This window comes from Triticum urartu, chromosome 5A (genome assembly GCF_056163025.1).
Source record: "Triticum urartu cultivar PI428250 chromosome 5A, HENAU_Tu73, whole genome shotgun sequence".
In the NCBI taxonomy this organism is placed as follows: Eukaryota; Viridiplantae; Streptophyta; class Magnoliopsida; order Poales; family Poaceae; genus Triticum; species Triticum urartu.
The window spans coordinates 76,854,195-76,870,814 of record NC_141877.1 but is presented as its reverse complement, the minus strand read 5'-3'; positions in this window follow the sequence as shown (position 1 = coordinate 76,870,814).

The following is a 16,620-nucleotide window of genomic DNA, read 5'->3' as shown; positions in this document are numbered from 1 at the left end:
GGTTGTAGAGATATGAATATGCAGTAACCCGAAAGTTGTTCAGAGTCCCGGATGAGATCTCGGACGTCACGAGGAGTTCCGGAATGGTCCGGAGGTGAAGAATTATATATAGGAAGTGCAGTTTCGGCCATCGGGAGAGTTTCGGGGGTCACCGGTATGTACCGGGACCACCGGATGGGTCCCGGGGGTCCACAGGGTGGGACCACCCATCCCGGAAGGCCCCATGGGCTGAAGTGGGGAGGGGAACCAGCCCATAGTGGGCTGGTGCGCCCCCCTTGGCCCACCCCCTGCGCCTAGGGTTGGAAACCCTAGGGTGGGGGGCGCCCCACTTGCCTTGGGGGCCACTCCACCCTTGGCCGCTGCCCCCCTAGGAGATCCCATCTCCTAGGGCCGGCGCACCCCCTAGGGGGCCTATATAGAGGGGGGGGGAGGGAGGGGGCAGCCGCACCCTTGACTCTTGGCGCCTCCCTCTCCCCTGCTACACCTCTCCCTCTCGCAGTAAAACGGCGAAGCCCTGCTGCAGTGACCCCTGCATCCACCACCACGCCGTCGTGCTGCTGGATCTTCATCAACCTCTCCTTCCCCCTTGCTGGATCAATAAGGAGGAGACGTCACGCTGACCGTACGTGTGTTGAACGCGGAGGTGCCGTCCGTTCGGCGTTAGGATCTCTGGTGATTTGGATCACGTCGAGTACGACTTCCTCATCCCCGTTCTTTGAACGCTTCCGCGCGTGATCTACAAAGGTATGTAGATGCAATCCGATCACTCGTTGCTAGATGAACTCATAGATGGATCTTGGTGAAACCGTAGGAAAATTTATGTTTTCTGCAACGTTCCCCAACAGTGGCATCATGAGCTAGGTTTATGCGTAGTTCTCTTTGCACGAGTAGAACACAATTTGTTGTGGGCGTAGATGTTGTCAACTTTCTTGCCGCTACTAGTCTTATTTTGCTTCAGCGGTATTGTGGGATGAAGCGGCCCGGACCAACCTTACACGTACGCTTACGTGAGACCGGTTCCACCGACTGACAGGCACTAGTTGCATAAGGTGGCTGGCGGGTGTCTGTCTCTCCCACTTTAGTGGAGCGGATTCGATGAAAAGGGTCCTTATGAAGGGTAAATAGAAGTTGACAAATCACGTTGTGGCTTTCACGTAGGTAAGAAAACATTCTTGCTAGAACCCTATTGCAGCCACGTAAAACTTGCAACAACAATTAGAGGACGTCTAACTTGTTTTTGCACCAAGTGTTTTGTGATGTGATATGGCCAAAGTTGTGAGTGATGAATGATGAATGATACATATATGTGATGTATGAGATGTTCATGCTATTGTAATAGGAATCACGACTTGCATGTCGATGAGTATGACAACCAGCAGGAGCCATAGGAGTTGTCTTTATTTTTTGTATGACCTGCGTGTCATTGAGAAACGCCATGTAAATTACTTTACTTTATTGCTAAACGTGTTAGCCATAGTAGTAGAAGTAATAGTTGGCGAGCAACTTCATGGAGACACGATGATGGAGATCATGATGATGGAAATCATGGTGTCATGCCGGTGACGAGATGATCATGGAGCCCCAAGATGGAGATCAAAGGAGCTATGTGATATTGGCCATATCATGTCACTATTATTATTTGATTGCATGTGATGTTTATCATGTTTATTGCATCTTGTTTACTTAGAACGACGGTAGTAAATAAGATGATCCCTCATAATAATTTCAAGAAAGTGTTCCCCCTAACTGTGCACCGTTGCGACAGTTCGTTGTTTCGAAGCACCACGTGATGATCGGGTGTGATAGATTCCAACGTTCACATACAACGGGTGTAAGACAGATTTACACATGCAAACACTTAGGTTGACTTGACGAGCCTAGCATGTACAGACATGGCCTCTGAACACGGAAGACCAAAAGGTCGAACATGAGTCGTATAGAAGATACGATCAACATGAAGATGTTCACCGATGATGACTAGTCCGTCTCACGTGATGATCGGACACGGCCTAGTTGACTCGGATCATGTATCACTTAGATGACTAGAGGGATGTCTGTCTGATTGGGAGTTCATTAAATAATTTGATTAGATGAACTTAATTATCATGAACTTAGTCTAAAAACCTTTGCAAAATGTCTTGTAGATCAAATGGCCAACGTTGTCCTCAACTTCAACGCGTTCCTAGAGAAAACCAAGCTGAAAGACGATGGCAGCAACTATACGGACTGGGTCCAGAACCTGAGGATCATCCTCATAGCTGCCAAGAAAGATTATGTCCTACAAGCACGCTAGGTGAAGCACCTATTCTCCCTGCAGAACAAGACGTTATGAACGCTTGGCAGACGCGTACCAATGATTACTCCCTCGTTCAGTGCGGCATGCTTTACAGCTTAGAACCGGGGCTCCAAAAGCGTTTTGAGAGACACGGAGCATATGAGATGTTCAAAGAGCTGAAAATGGTTTTTCAAGCTCATGCCCGGGTCGAGAGATATGAAGTCTCCGACAAGTTCTTCAGCTGTAAGATGGAGGAAAATAGTTCTGTCAGTGAGCACATACTCACTATGTCAGGGTTACATAACCGCTTGACTCAGCTGGGAGTTAATCTCCCGGATGACACGGTCATTGGCAGAATCCTTCAGTCGCTTCCACCGAGCTACAAGAGCTTTGTGATGAACTTCAATATGCAGGGGATGGAAAAGACCATTCCTGAAGTATTTGCAATGCTGAAATCAGCAGAGGTAGAAGTCAAAAAGGAACATCAAGTGTTGATGGTGAATAAAACCACTAAGTTCAAAAAGGGCAAGGGTAAGAAGAACTTCAAGAAGGACGGCAAGGGAGTTGCCGCGCCCGGTAAGCAAGCTGCCGGGAAGAAGCGAAAGAATGGACCCAAGCCCGAGACTGAGTGCTTTTATTGCAAGGAAAGTGGTCACTGGAAGCAGAACTACCCAAAATACTTAGCGGACAAGAAGGCCGGCAAAACGAAAGGAGCTGCGGAATAAGCGGAGACTGGCGAAGGACGAGGTGACGATGCACGTCGGGAATGGTTCCAAGGTCGATGTGATCGCCGTCGGCACGCTACCTCTACATTTGCCTACGGGATTAGTTTTGAACCTCAATAATTGTTATTTAGTGCCAAGTTTGAGCATGAACATTGTATCAGGATCTCGTTTAATACGAGATGGCTACTCATTTAAATCCGAGAATAATGGTTGTTCTATTTATATGAGAGATATGTTTTATGGTCATGCTCCGATGGTGAATGGTTTATTCTTAATGAATCTCGAGCGTAATGCTACACATATTCATAGTGTGAGTACCAAAAGATGTAAGGTTGATAATGATAGTCCCACATACTTGTGGCACTGCCGCCTTGGTCACATAGGTGTCAAACGCATCAAGAAGCTCCATGTAGATGGACTTTTAGAGTCTCTTGATTACGAATCATTTGACACGTGCGAACCATGCCTCATGGGTAAAATGACCAAGACTCCGTTCTCAGGAACAATGGAGCGAGCAACCAACTTATTGGAAACCATACATACTGATGTGTGCGGTCCAATGAGTGTTGAGGCTCGCGGTGGCTATCGTTATGTTCTCACCCTCACTGATGACTTGAGTAGATATGGGTATATCTATTTAATGAAACACAAGTCTGAGACCTTTGAAAAGTTCAAGGAATTTCAGAGTGAGGTTGAGAATCAACGTGACAGGAAAATCAAGTTCTTGCGATCAGATCGTGGAGGAGAATACTTGAGTCACGAATTTGGCACACACTTAAGAAAATGTGGAATAGTTTCACAACTGACGCCGCCTGGAACACCTCAGCGTAATGGTGTGTCCGAACGTCGTAATCGCACTCTATTAGATATGGTGCGATCTATGATGTCTCTTACCGATTTACCGCTATCATTTTGGGGCCATGCTTTAGAGACTGCCGCATTCACTTTAAATAGGGCTCCGTCGAAATCCTTGAGACGACACCGTATGAATTATGGTTTGGGAAGAAACCTAAGCTGTCGTTTCTAAAAGTTTGGGGATGTGATGCTTATGTCAAGAAACTTCAACCTGAAAAGCTCGAACCCAAGTCGGAAAAATGCGTCTTCATAGGATACCCTAAAGAAACTATTGGGTATACCTTCTACCTCAGATCCGAAGGCAAGATCTTTGTTGCCAAGAATGGATCCTTTCTAGAGAAAGAGTTTCTCTCGAAAGAAGTAAGTGGGAGGAAAGTAGAACTTGATGAAGTATTACCTCTTGAACCGGAAAGTGGTGCAACTCAAGAAAATGTTCCTGAGGCGCCTGCACCGACTAGAGAGGAAGTTAATGATGATGATCATGAAACTTCAGATCAAGTTGCTACTGAACTTCATAGGTCCACAAGGACACGTTCCGCACCAGAGTGGTACGGCAACCCTGTCTTGGAAATCATGTTGTTAGACAACGGTGAACCTTCGAACTTTGAAGAAGCGATGGCGGGCCCGGATTCCGACAAATGGCTGGAAGCCATGAAATCCGAGATAGGATCCATGTATGAAAACGAAGTATGGACTTTGACTGACTTGCCCGTTGAGCGGCGAGCCATAGAAAATAAATGGATCTTTAAGAAGAAGACAGACGCGGATGGTAATGTGACCATCTATAAAGCTCGGCTTGTCGCTAAGGGTTATCGACAAGTTCAAGGGGTTGACTACGATGAGACTTTCTCACCGGTAGCGAAGCTGAAGTCCGTCCGAATCATGTTAGCAATTGCCACATTCTATGATTATGAGATATGGCAAATGGACGTCAAAACGGCATTCCTTAATGGTTTCCTTAAGGAAGAATTGTATATGATGCAGCCGGAAGGTTTTGTCGATCCTAAGAATGCTGACAAGGTGTGCAAGCTCCAACGCTCGATATATGGGCTGGTGCAAGCATCTCGGAGTTGGAACATTCGCTTTGATGAGATGATCAAAGCGTTTGGGTTTATGCAAACTTATGGAGAAGCCTGCGTTTACAAGAAAGTGAGTGGGAGCTCTGTAGCATTTCTTATATTATATGTAGATGACATACTTTTGATGGGAAATGATATAGAGCTTTTGGACAGCATTAAGGCCTACTTGAATAAGAGTTTTTCAATGAAGGACCTTGGATAAGCTGCTTATATTTTAGGCATCAAGATCTATAGAGATAGATCAAGACGCCTCATAGGTCTTTCACAAAGCACATACCTTGATAAGATATTGAAGAAGTTCAATATGGATCAGTCTAAGAAGGGGTTCTTGCCTGTGTTGCAAGGTGTGAAATTGAGCTCAGCTCAATGTCCGACCACGGCAGAAGATATAGAAGAGATGAGTGTCATCCCCTATGCCTCAGCCATAGGTTCTATTATGTATGCCATGCTGTGTACCAGACCTGATGTAAACCTTGCCGTAAGTTTGGTAGGTAGGTACCAAAGTAATTCCGGCAAGGAACACTAGACATCGGTCAAGAATATCCTGAAGTATCTGAAAGGACTAAGGAAATGTTTCTCGTTTATGGAGGTGACGAAGAGCTCGTCGTAAAGGGTTACGTCGACGCTAGCTTCGACACAGATCTGGATGACTCTAAGTCACAAACCGGATACGTGTATATTTTGAATGGTGGGGCAGTAAGCTGGTGCAGTTGCAAGCAGAGCGTCGTGGCGGGATCTACATGTGAAGCGGAGTACATGGCAGCGTCGGAGGCAGCGCATGAAGCAATTTGGGTGAAGGAGTTCATCGCCGACCTAGGAGTCATACCCAACTCGTCGGGGCCAATCAAACTCTTCTGTGACAACACTGGAGCTATTGCACTTGCCAAGGAGCCCAGGTTTCACAAGAAGACCAGGCACATCAAGCGTCGCTTCAACTCCATTCGTGAAAATTTTCAAGATGGAGACATAGATATTTGTAAAGTACATACGGACCTGAATGTAGCAGATCCGTTGACTAAACCTCTCCCTAGAGCAAAACATGATCAACACCAGAATTCCATGGGTGTTCGATTCATCACAATGTAACTAGATTATTGACTCTAGTGCAAGTGGGAGACAGTTGGAAATATGCCCTAGAGGCAATGATAAAAGGATTATTATTATATTTCCTTTTTCATGATAATTGTCTTTTATTCATGCTATTATCCGGAAATCGTAATACATGTGTGAATACTTAGACACCAACATGTCCCTAGTAAGCCTCTAGTTAACTAGCTCATTGATCAATAGATAGTCATGGTTTCCTGACTATGGACATTGGATGTCATTGATAACGAGATCATATCATTAGGAGAATGATGTGATGGACAAGACCCAATCCTAAACATAGCACAAGATCGTATAGTTCGTTTGCTAGAGTTTTTTCCAATGTCAAGTATCTTTTCCTTAGACCATGAGATCGTGTAACTCCCGGATACCGTAGGAGTGCTTTGGGTGTAACAAACGTCACAACGTAACTGGGTGACTATGAAGGTATACTACGGGTATCTCCGAAAGTGTCTGTTGGGTTGACACGGATCAAGACTGGGATTTGTCACTCCGTATGACAGAGAGGTATCTCTGGGCCCACTCGGTAATGCATCATCATAATGAGCTCAAAGTGACCAAGTGTCTAGTCACGGGATCATGCATTACGGTACGAGTAAAGTGACTTGCCGGTAACGAGATTGAACGAGGTATTGGGATACCGACGATCGAATCTCGGGCAAGTAACGTACCGATTGACAAAGGGAATTGTATACGGGGTTGCTTGAATCCTCGACATCGTGGTACATCCGATGAGATCATCGAGGAGCATGTGGGAGCCAACATGGGTATCCAGATCCCGCTGTTGGTTATTGACCGGAGAGCCATCTCGGTCATGTCTACATGTCTCCCGAACCCGTAGGGTCTACACACTTAAGGTTCAGTGACGCTAGGGTTGTAGAGATATGAATATGAAGTAACCCGAAAGTTGTTCGGAGTCCTGGATGAGATCCCGGACGTCACGAGGAGTTCCGGAATGGTCCAGAGGTGAAGAATTATATATAGGAAGTGCAGTTTCGGCCATCGAGAGAGTTTCGGTGGTCACCGGTATTGTACCGGGACCACCGGATGGGTCCAGGGGTTGTCGGTGTCAAAACTAGCGGATCTCGGGTAGGGGGTCCCGAACTATGCGTCTAGGCTGGATGGGAACAGGAGGCAGGGAACACGATGTTTTACCCAGGTTCGGTCCCTCTTGATGGAGGTAAAACCCTACGTCCTGCTTGATTAATATTGATGATATGGGTAGTACAAGAGTAGATCTACCACGAGATCAAGGAGGCTAAACCCCAGAAGCTAGCCTATGGTATGATTGTTGTATATGGAGTTGATTGCCTACGGACTACAACCCTCCGGTTTATATAGACACCGGATAGGGTTAGGGTTACATAGAGTCGGTTACAATGGTAGGAGATCTTGAATATCCGCATCGCCAAGCTTGCCTTCCACGCCAAGGAAAGTCCCATCCGGACACGGGACGAAGTCTTCAATCTTGTATCTTCATAGTCCAGGAGTCCGACTGAAGGTATAGTCCAGCTACCCGAACACCCCCTAATCCAGGACTCCCTCAGTAGCCCCTGAACCAGGCTTCAATGACGACGAGTCCGGCGCGCAAATTGTCTTCGGCATTGCAAGGCGGGTTCCTCCTCCAAGTCCTTCATAGAAGATTGTAAACACCAAGAGTAGTGTCCGGCTCTGCAAAATAAGCTTCCACATATTCCCATAGAGAGAATAATATTAACACAAATCAAATCTGCTGACGTATTCCGCAGTGCGTCATCAGACTACGGCCAAGTCCTATACCCGAATCGTTTTCACTTTTCCACCTCAGCGTGTTTTGCGAGGCGGTTTCCTTGGCACGTCTTGTCAAAGCAGAGATCGTGTCCCCTTTGTTTACGGGATTCTCGTTAATACGGACGTGGGTAACCCAACCGCGCCACTTATCACGGCGCTTGGGAGGCAAGCGAGTTTTACTAGGCAGGTGGGGACGCACAACCGCATCCGCCCATATAACGGGACAAGGATCCACCTTTTTACCTACGCCTTCTTCCTCCTTTGCCTATCCATCTCCCGCGCACCCGAGCTCCAGCACCCAAGCCCGCACTTCCCACCTCAACCTTCTCCAGCAATGTCCGGAGTGGGAGGCAAGTGGATGGTCTCCTCCGTCACGGAGGGTCAAGTCAAGAAACTAAGGAAGGCCGGATACCTGTCCAAGGACATCGCGCACCGGCTTCCCAAAGAGGGGCAGCTTCTCCCCACCCCAAGGCCCCATGAGAGGGTAGTATTTCTCCCCCACTTCCTCCGCGGACTGGGTTTTCCACTCCACCCATTTGTCCGGGGACTCATGTTCTACTACGGCCTGGATTTCCACGATCTGGCTCCGAACTTCATCCTCAACATCTCGGTGTTTATCGTCGTGTGCGAGGCTTTTCTCCGCGTCCGCCCTCATTTCGGCCTCTGGCTCAAGACCTTCAATGTCAAGCCCAAGGTGGTGCGTGGCAGCCAGGCGGAGTGCGGAGGCGCCATGGCGGGCAAGATGGCCAACGTCCTACGGTTAGAGGGCTCTTTCGTGGAGACCCTAAAGGGATGGCAATCCGGGTGGTTTTATATCACCGAGCCGCGCGATCCGAAATGGACCGCAGCCCCCGAGTTCCGATCTGGACCCCCCACGCGGCTTATGTCCTGGAAAGAGACGGGCCTATCGTGGGGTGACGAAAAAGAGGTGACCGGATTGCAAACATGCATCCAGTCCCTGGTGAACAAGCCAGTCCAGCTTGTTAATGTAATCCAGGTTATGCTCGTCCGCCGGATCCTCCCGTGCCAACAACGGGATTTTAATCTGTGGGAGTTCAACCTGGCGCAGCATCAAACCCTCAGCAGGCTCTTCGACACGACGTACGAAGACGCCTGGAAGATGCTATTCAAGGGCACCGAGGCTCCCACATCCGCCTCCGAGGACCGCGGATACAGCTCGCAGCGTCACGCTAGCGAGGTAAGCTATCTACACGTTTTACAGGATGTTAAGCTTTTTTCATAGTTTGACTCTATGTGGGATCTAAACTCCCTTACCTTTGATAGGCTTGGCGCGCGATATCCAGACCGATTAACTGTCCGGCTCCGCTGCCCGAAGACCCAGCCCCAGCTCTACTAGTGAAGCTGCTGGCTCCAGCGCCTTATGTGGTGCCGGAGAAGAAGGCCAAGAAGAAGAAGACCACGGGGACTCGAAAGAGTGCCCGCAACGTGGTGGTGTCGGACTCGTCATCTGACGAGTCCGAGACGCCCTCCTCCCGCGAAAACGAGGAGGAGGAAGAAGAAAACTCTCCCCCCATCGGAGGGAGGAGAGAAGAGGAAGGCCGCCCCAACGGGGGAGGCCGAGGGGTCTAGGAAAAGGAAGACCCCTCCGCCGGACTACGCCCCCAACGCCGAAGAGGGTAAAGAGCAGTGGCCAGACAGGGCCAAGCGTCCGGCGAAATCGTAAGTTCAGATATCAGAGTAACTCATGATGTTCCTTTGTTGCACAGCTTTCCCTAATGTGGAATGTAATTATGCACAGCTTTCCCGGACTCTAGGAGTGAAGGGGATAAGGCCTTGCCAAGTGGCGGCTCGAGGAGGAAGAAGGTAAGAAATACCTTACAGAAAAAGTGCCTATAAAAAGGCTTGATTGCAAAAAAGAGTAACAGGATTGTACTACTTATTGTAGGGGCCACGACTGAGGTGGCGACCCTTAAGCAGGCGCTGTCTGAGGCCGAAAAGAAAACAGCCGCGGAGCGCACCGAGCGAGACAGACTTGGGGCTCAGGTCGGCGAGTTGCAGCAAGAGCTGCAGGCTCTCATGAAAAAACATGAGAGTTTGGAGCTGGAGTCGAAGGCGCAAGCATCCGAGCTTGCAATGGCCCTAGAGGCTACCAAGTCTGCCAAGGCCGAAGCCCAAAAGGCCCTCCAAGAGTTGGAGGAGATGAGGAAGATAGCAGCGGGTAAGGCATTCTATATGCAAAGCAGACATATAAAAGTAAACTACTTGTTACTTACCCGAATCCGGAGCTCTCCAGGGGCATTCGCAGATCTTCCCCGCAGCATATCCGATGCCGCCGCATTCTACCGAGCCGAGGAAGGTATCTCGACGGAGAAGGTGTTCTGGTCTCAGTACGCTGAGGCCGGACACCCTGTGCCCTTGAGCGACCAGCTGAAGCAGCTGGTCGAGCTCCACAAGGCGGCCGAACAGGCCCTCAAGGGCTTCATAGTTCAGCTGTGGCCTAGAGAGGCCCTGCCTGGGAGCTACTTCGGACTGGTGCGGCTGCTGGTGGAGGCTTGTCCAAGGCTCGAGGTCATCAAGCGCTCCGTCTACATCGAAGGTGCTCGTAGGGCCCTTGCCCGTGCAAAGGTGCATTGGGGTAAGCTGGACGGTGAGAAGCTTGTGAAGGACGGGCCGCCGCCGGGGAAGGAGCATCGCAAGCCCGAGAACTATTACAAGGATGTTCTTGCTGGTGCCCGCCTTGTGGCGGATGAATGTACCAAGGATGTAATTTTTGAATGAACTCGCTCATGTTATCCTGTGCGCCGAAAACTTGTTCATATGCGCTAAGCAATGCTTGAATTTAAAATATTACTTTCTGTGCGGCCGTTTATCAAAAAATTGAGAGATGGCCAGTCGTTGGCTTCTGCCCCCGTGCCACTAGTGCTGGGGTGTTCGGGATAAACCTGAGCGCTCTTTTTCCCATAGTTGGGTCCTTCGAGGGAGGCGCTCAGCACAACGAACCAGGAAATCGGACTATAATGCTTGAACACTCTCACTTAGCCATAGAACTCTATAATTTTAAATTTCGGCGAAGCCCCTAGTTCGGAAGACCGAGTTCGGGGCGCTATCCACGCCTTGGCCGGACAAAGCCAGCTCCTCGCTCAAAGCGGCATAAGCCTTTAGGGACTCGAAAAACCTCTCGAACAGCGACCGGTCTCTCGCCATATCATGACAGTCAGTTTTAGCTTTCTCCACTGAGGTGCTTAACCCAGCTGAACCGGGGCACAATCGCAGTGGTTCTCCTAGTGCTACCTTAGCCGATAGAGCGGAACGTAAGGCACCAAAACATAGGAGCCGGGCAAACCCAACTATTGACCCAAATCATGATTCGGAGCCGATGCATATAGTGCTATAAGTTCGGGGTGCCACACTTGTGAAAGTGTATGGACTTCTCACACCATTATGAGGGGTACTAAAGCCCCTGGCGTGTTTGCCGTACCATGGTGTACGGGTGCAATCATGTCATTTAATAATCATAAATTTGAAAAGAAGATAATGCAAAAAATAGACAAGAATCTAAGCATTGTTTATAGAGAGGCTATTTATCAAAGCCGAACGATACAAATAGTGCGGTAAGCAAAAGATATTGGACTATTCAGTATGTCCTGACCAGGGGCAGGCCGCGGAATTGTATTTAAAACAGGTATATCGCTCATAACAGAGACCACCTGGGAGTTCCATAATGCGGCATGGCTTGTCTGCCTCCCTGGATCTTGCATCGTTTGTGCGGCAGTCGAATTGCCGAACAGGTCGTCCGAAGTATGGAGTCCTGAAAGTAAGAAAAAAAATTTAAAAAAAGAATCCGGCAGCCCCTAGTACGTTTTAAGACGTATTTTGGGCGTGCCGTTATTGTTCCCCTTCCCATGTGCCCATGGTATTTCAAGGGCATAGTTATGTACGCGAGGTACTGGTTTCGCTATGTCGCGAAAGCTGGAGTTGGGGCCGCATTGCTACGCTTGCTCAAAGTGTGCCAGGCGGTCTTGCTGTGGGTTACTCCGGGCGCGCTTGGTAGTGTATGGCTTTTTAATGGCCAGACTGGAGAATTGCCTGAGAAGGCTACTTTGTACCTCCGCTGCGAGAGCCGCCGTATGCTCCTCCGTACGGAGGGAGCGTTCGGTGTTTCCGTTGACCGTAATTACTCCTCGAGGGCCTGGCATCTTGAGCTTGAGATATGCGTAGTGCGGCACCGCATTGAACTTTGCGAATGCGGTTCATCCGAGCAGGGCGTGATAGCCACTGCGAAACGAGACTATATCGAAGATTAACTCTTCGCTTCGGAAATTGTCCGGGGATCCGAAGACCACGTCAAGTGTTACTGAGCCTGTACAGTTGGCTTCTACACCTGGTATAACACCTTTAAAGGTCATTCTCGTGGGCTTAATCCTTGAGGGATCTATGCCCATTTTCCGCACTGTATCCTGATAAAGCAGGTTCAGGCTACTGCCGCCGTCCATGAGGACTCTTGTGAGATGAAATCCGTCGATGATTGGGTCAAGAACCAATGCGGCGAAGCCGCCATGACGGATGCTAGTGGGATGGTCCCTTCGATCAAAATTGATCGGGCAGGAGGACCATGGGTTGAACTTTGGGGCGACTGGCTCCATCGCGTATACGTCCCGTAGCGCACGCTTCCGCTCCCGCTTGGGAATGTGGGTTGCGTATATCATGTTCACCGTCCGCACTTGTGGGGGAAAGCCTTTCTGTCCATTGTTGTTTGGCGGCTTGGGCTCCTCGTCATCGCTGTGCAACCCCTTGTCTCTGCTTTCGGCCCTTAACTTGCCTGCCTGCTTGAACACCCAACAATCCCTGTTAGTGTGATTGGCTGGCCTTTCGGGGGTGCCATGTATCTGGCACAAGCGACCGAGTATTCGGTCCAAACTGGACGGCCCCTGAGTATTCTTTTTGAATGGCTTTTTCCGCTGACCGGATTTATAGCCTTTGAATCCAGCATTGACTGCCGTGTCTTCATTGCTGTCGCTGCTAACGCGGCGTTTTTTCTTATTCCGACGTGTCCTGCCACTTTTGTCCTTGGTATCCGAATTACCAGGGTTCTTTGATAAGTTGTTACTGCGAGCTAGCCAGCTGTCTTCTCCCGCGCAAAAGCGGGTCATGAGTGTCGTGAGGGCTGCCATGGATTTCGGCTTTTCCTGTCCCAGGTGCCGGGCAAGCCACTCGTCGCGGATGTTATGCTTGAAGGCTGCTAGGGCCTCTGCGTCCGGACAGTCGACTATCTGGTTTTTCTTTGTTAGGAACCGTGTCCAGAATTGTCTGGCCGATTCCTCTGGCTGCTTAATTATGTGGCTTAAGTCGTCGGCATCCGGTGGTCGCACGTAAGTGCCCTGGAAGTTGTCGAGGAATGCGGCTTCCAGGTCCTCCCAAGAACCGATTGAGTCTGCTGGCAAGCTGTTAAGCCAATGCCGGGCCGGTCCTTTAAGTTTGAGCGGGAGGTATTTGATGGCGTGTAGATCATCGCCGCGTGCCATGTGGATGTGAAGGGGATAATCCTTGATCCATACCGCCGGATCTGTTGTGCCATCGTATGATTCGATGTTTACGAGTTTGAAACCCTCTGGGATTTTATGATCCATTACTTCATTCGTGAAGCATAGCGGGTGTGCCGCGCCTCTGTACTGGGCTATATCACGACGCAGCTCGGAAGAGCTATGTCTGTTGTGTTCGGCCCGGCCGGATTTGTTGTATCCGGAGTGAAGATCATTGTCACATGCCGTAGGGCACCTGCGCGATCCGTAGATCGATCTTGTTTGTCTTGCCTTATCCTCCAGTATGTCTCGCAGGTCGGGCGCATTTTCCCGTGCCTTAGTTGAGCGGCGTCGGGGCATGGCTTGGGTGGAGGGCCGAGAGGCCTCTCTGTCGCGGCCGCGAGGTGGGCGGTCTTCCATGTCATGCGCTGGTGATGTAGGTGCTTCCTCCTCTGATCGGGGTAGCGGCCTGCGCTTCGGGTAACTCTTGGAGGGGCGTTCGAGTTCATACTCTTCGGCCGCAAGGACTTCAGTCCATCTGTCAGCTAGCAAATCTTGGGCAGCTCTAAGTTGTTGCTGCTTTTTCTTGAGGCTGCTTGCCGTGGCTAAAAGCCTGCGTTTAAAACGCTCTTGTTCGGCGGGGTCTGATGGTATGACGAATTCGTCGTCCTCGAGGCTTGCCTCGTTTTCGGAGGGAGGCGTATAGTTATCATCCTCGACTTCTCGGTCTGCCGCTCTCTCATGAGGGCTGGCTTCTCCATCTTCCTGTGCCGAATCTTGATGAGGTGGTTGTTCTTCGGCGCTATCCGGGGTAGTATTATCTCCCGTGCCGGAATCACCGTTTTTTCTTTGGCGGGATTTAGAGCGGCGCCGCTGACGCCAGCGCTTTGGCTGTTTCTTGGGGGCGTCATCCCCCATTGTTCCATCGCCATCTCCATCTTTTGGAGTATCCACCATATATATGTCATATGACGAGCTGGCCTTCCAGTGCCCTACAGGTGCTGGTTCCTGTTCGTCTCCTACATCGTCGTCCATGCCGTCGATGTCTTCGGAGCCGAAGTCAAGCATGTCAGTTAGATCGTCGACAGTGGCTACAAAGTGGGTGGTGGGTGGGCTTTGAATTTCCTCATCGTCCGTATCCCACCCTCGCTGACCGTAGTCCGGCCAGGGCTCTCCTGATAAAGAGAGAGACTTAAGAGAATTCAAGATGTCGCCAAAAGGCGAATGCTGAAAGATGTCTGCGGCGGTGAACTCCATTATCGGCGCCTAATCGGATTCGATTGGCAGGGGCGCGGGGGGTTCGGAGTCCGGATCCTCGGAGTCACGGATCATGCAGAGTGCGGGGCTAGCGTTCGGCTCGATCGCCTTTGAGATCGCAGCCCCCGAGGTGACGTCCCACCGCTCATCCTCGATTGGCGCAATAGGCTCCGAGTTAGGGGTCGGAACCGATGCGTGTGCGGCCTCCAGGACACTATCCGGAAGAAGAGCTAGATCATGCCCCTCGAGATAGTGCGGCGCGCTTGGCCGTGGCTCGAACCCGTCGAAGATCAAGTCTCCGCGGATGTCAGCCGTGTAGTTTAAGCTTCCAAACCTGACTTGATGGCCAGGTGCGTAGCTTTCGATCTGCTCCAGGTGGCCGAGCGAATTGGCCCGCAGAGCGAAGCCGCTGAAGATGAAGATCTGTCTGGGGAGAAAAGTCTCACCCTGGACCGCATCGTTGTTGATGATCAAAGGAGCCATCGGGCCTAAAGGCGACGACACAGAGGAACTCTCAATGAAAGCACCAATGTCGGTGTCAAAACCGGTGGATCTCGGGTAGGGGGTCCCGAACTGTGCGTCTAGGCCGGATGGTAACAGGAGGCAGGGAACATGATGTTTTACCCAGGTTCGGGCCCTCTTGATGGAGGTAAAACCCTACGTCCTGCTTGATTAATATTGATGATATGGGTAGTACAAGAGTAGATCTACCATGAGATCAAGGAGGCTAAACCCTAGAAGCTAGCCTATGGTATGATTGTTCCATATGGAGTTGATTGCCTACGGACTACAACCCTCCGGTTTATATAGACACCGGATAGGGTTAGGGTTACATAGAGTCGGTTACAATGGTAGGAGATCTTGAATATCCGCATCGCCAAGATTGCCTTCCACGCCAAGGAAAGTCCCATCCGGACACGGGACGAAGTCTTCAATCTTGTATCTTCATAGTCCAGGAGTCCGGCTGAAGGTATAGTCCGGCTACCCGAACACCCCCTAATCCAGGACTCCCTCAGGGGTCCACCGGGTGGGACCACCCATCCCGGAGGGCCCCATGGGCTGAAGTGGGGAGGGGAACCAGCTCAGAGTGGGCTGGTGCGCCCCCCTTGGCCCACCCCCTGCGCCTAGTGTTGGAAACACTAGGGTGGGGGGCGCCCCACTTGCCTTGGGGGCCACTCCACCCTTGGCCGCCGCCCCCCCTAGGAGATCCCATCTCCTAGGGCCGGCGCACCCCCTAGGGGGCCTATATAAAGGGGGGAGGGAGGGGGCAGCCGCACCCTTGACTCTTGGCGCCTCCCTCTCCCCTGCTACACCTCTCCCTCCCGCAGTAAAACGGCGAAGCCCTGCTACGGTGACCCCTGCATCCACCACCACGCCGTCGTGCCGCAGGTATGTAGATGCAATCCGATCACTCGTTGCTAGATGAACTCATAGATGGATCTTGGTGAAACCGTAGGAAAATTTATGTTTTCTGCAATGTTCCCCAACAGTTGTCGGGGAAGAGGCTCCGGCTGGGCAGCGGTGACATGGCGGACAGAGGAGGGTGGGGTTTCGCGGCTGGAGCGGAGAGGTTATGGCGGCCTGGGATTTTGAATGGCGAAAAGGGGGGGAGGGGGTGAAGCATGACTTAGGGACACGCTTGTCCAAAATGTAGGGTGTGTTACAAAAGTACCCCCCACCGATTTGAACTAGTGGCCCTTTCGGCTCAGGGTTAGAAGGGGGATTTCGCGTGTCGGGATTTGGCAGCTGGAGGGAGTTTTCGCGCGCGTTGTAATTTCGGGATAGCAAGGCGCGGGTTGTGAAGGCGCCAGTTTTGGGAGCACGACATCTGAATTTTCGGGATATAACAAGAAGCGGGTTGAATTTTAGGGACAAGCCTAACGTGTACTAATATTGTACTTGTATGTACCAAATCAATTCGCACTTCCCTCAACAAAAAAGAAAACGAAAAAAATAAAACTATTCACACCACACAAAGAGAGAGTCTTGCCCCAGTTTACTATACAAATGCTATTCAAAGCTACTCCCTCCTTCCATCTATATAGGGCCTAATGTTTGTCGATGCTAACTTT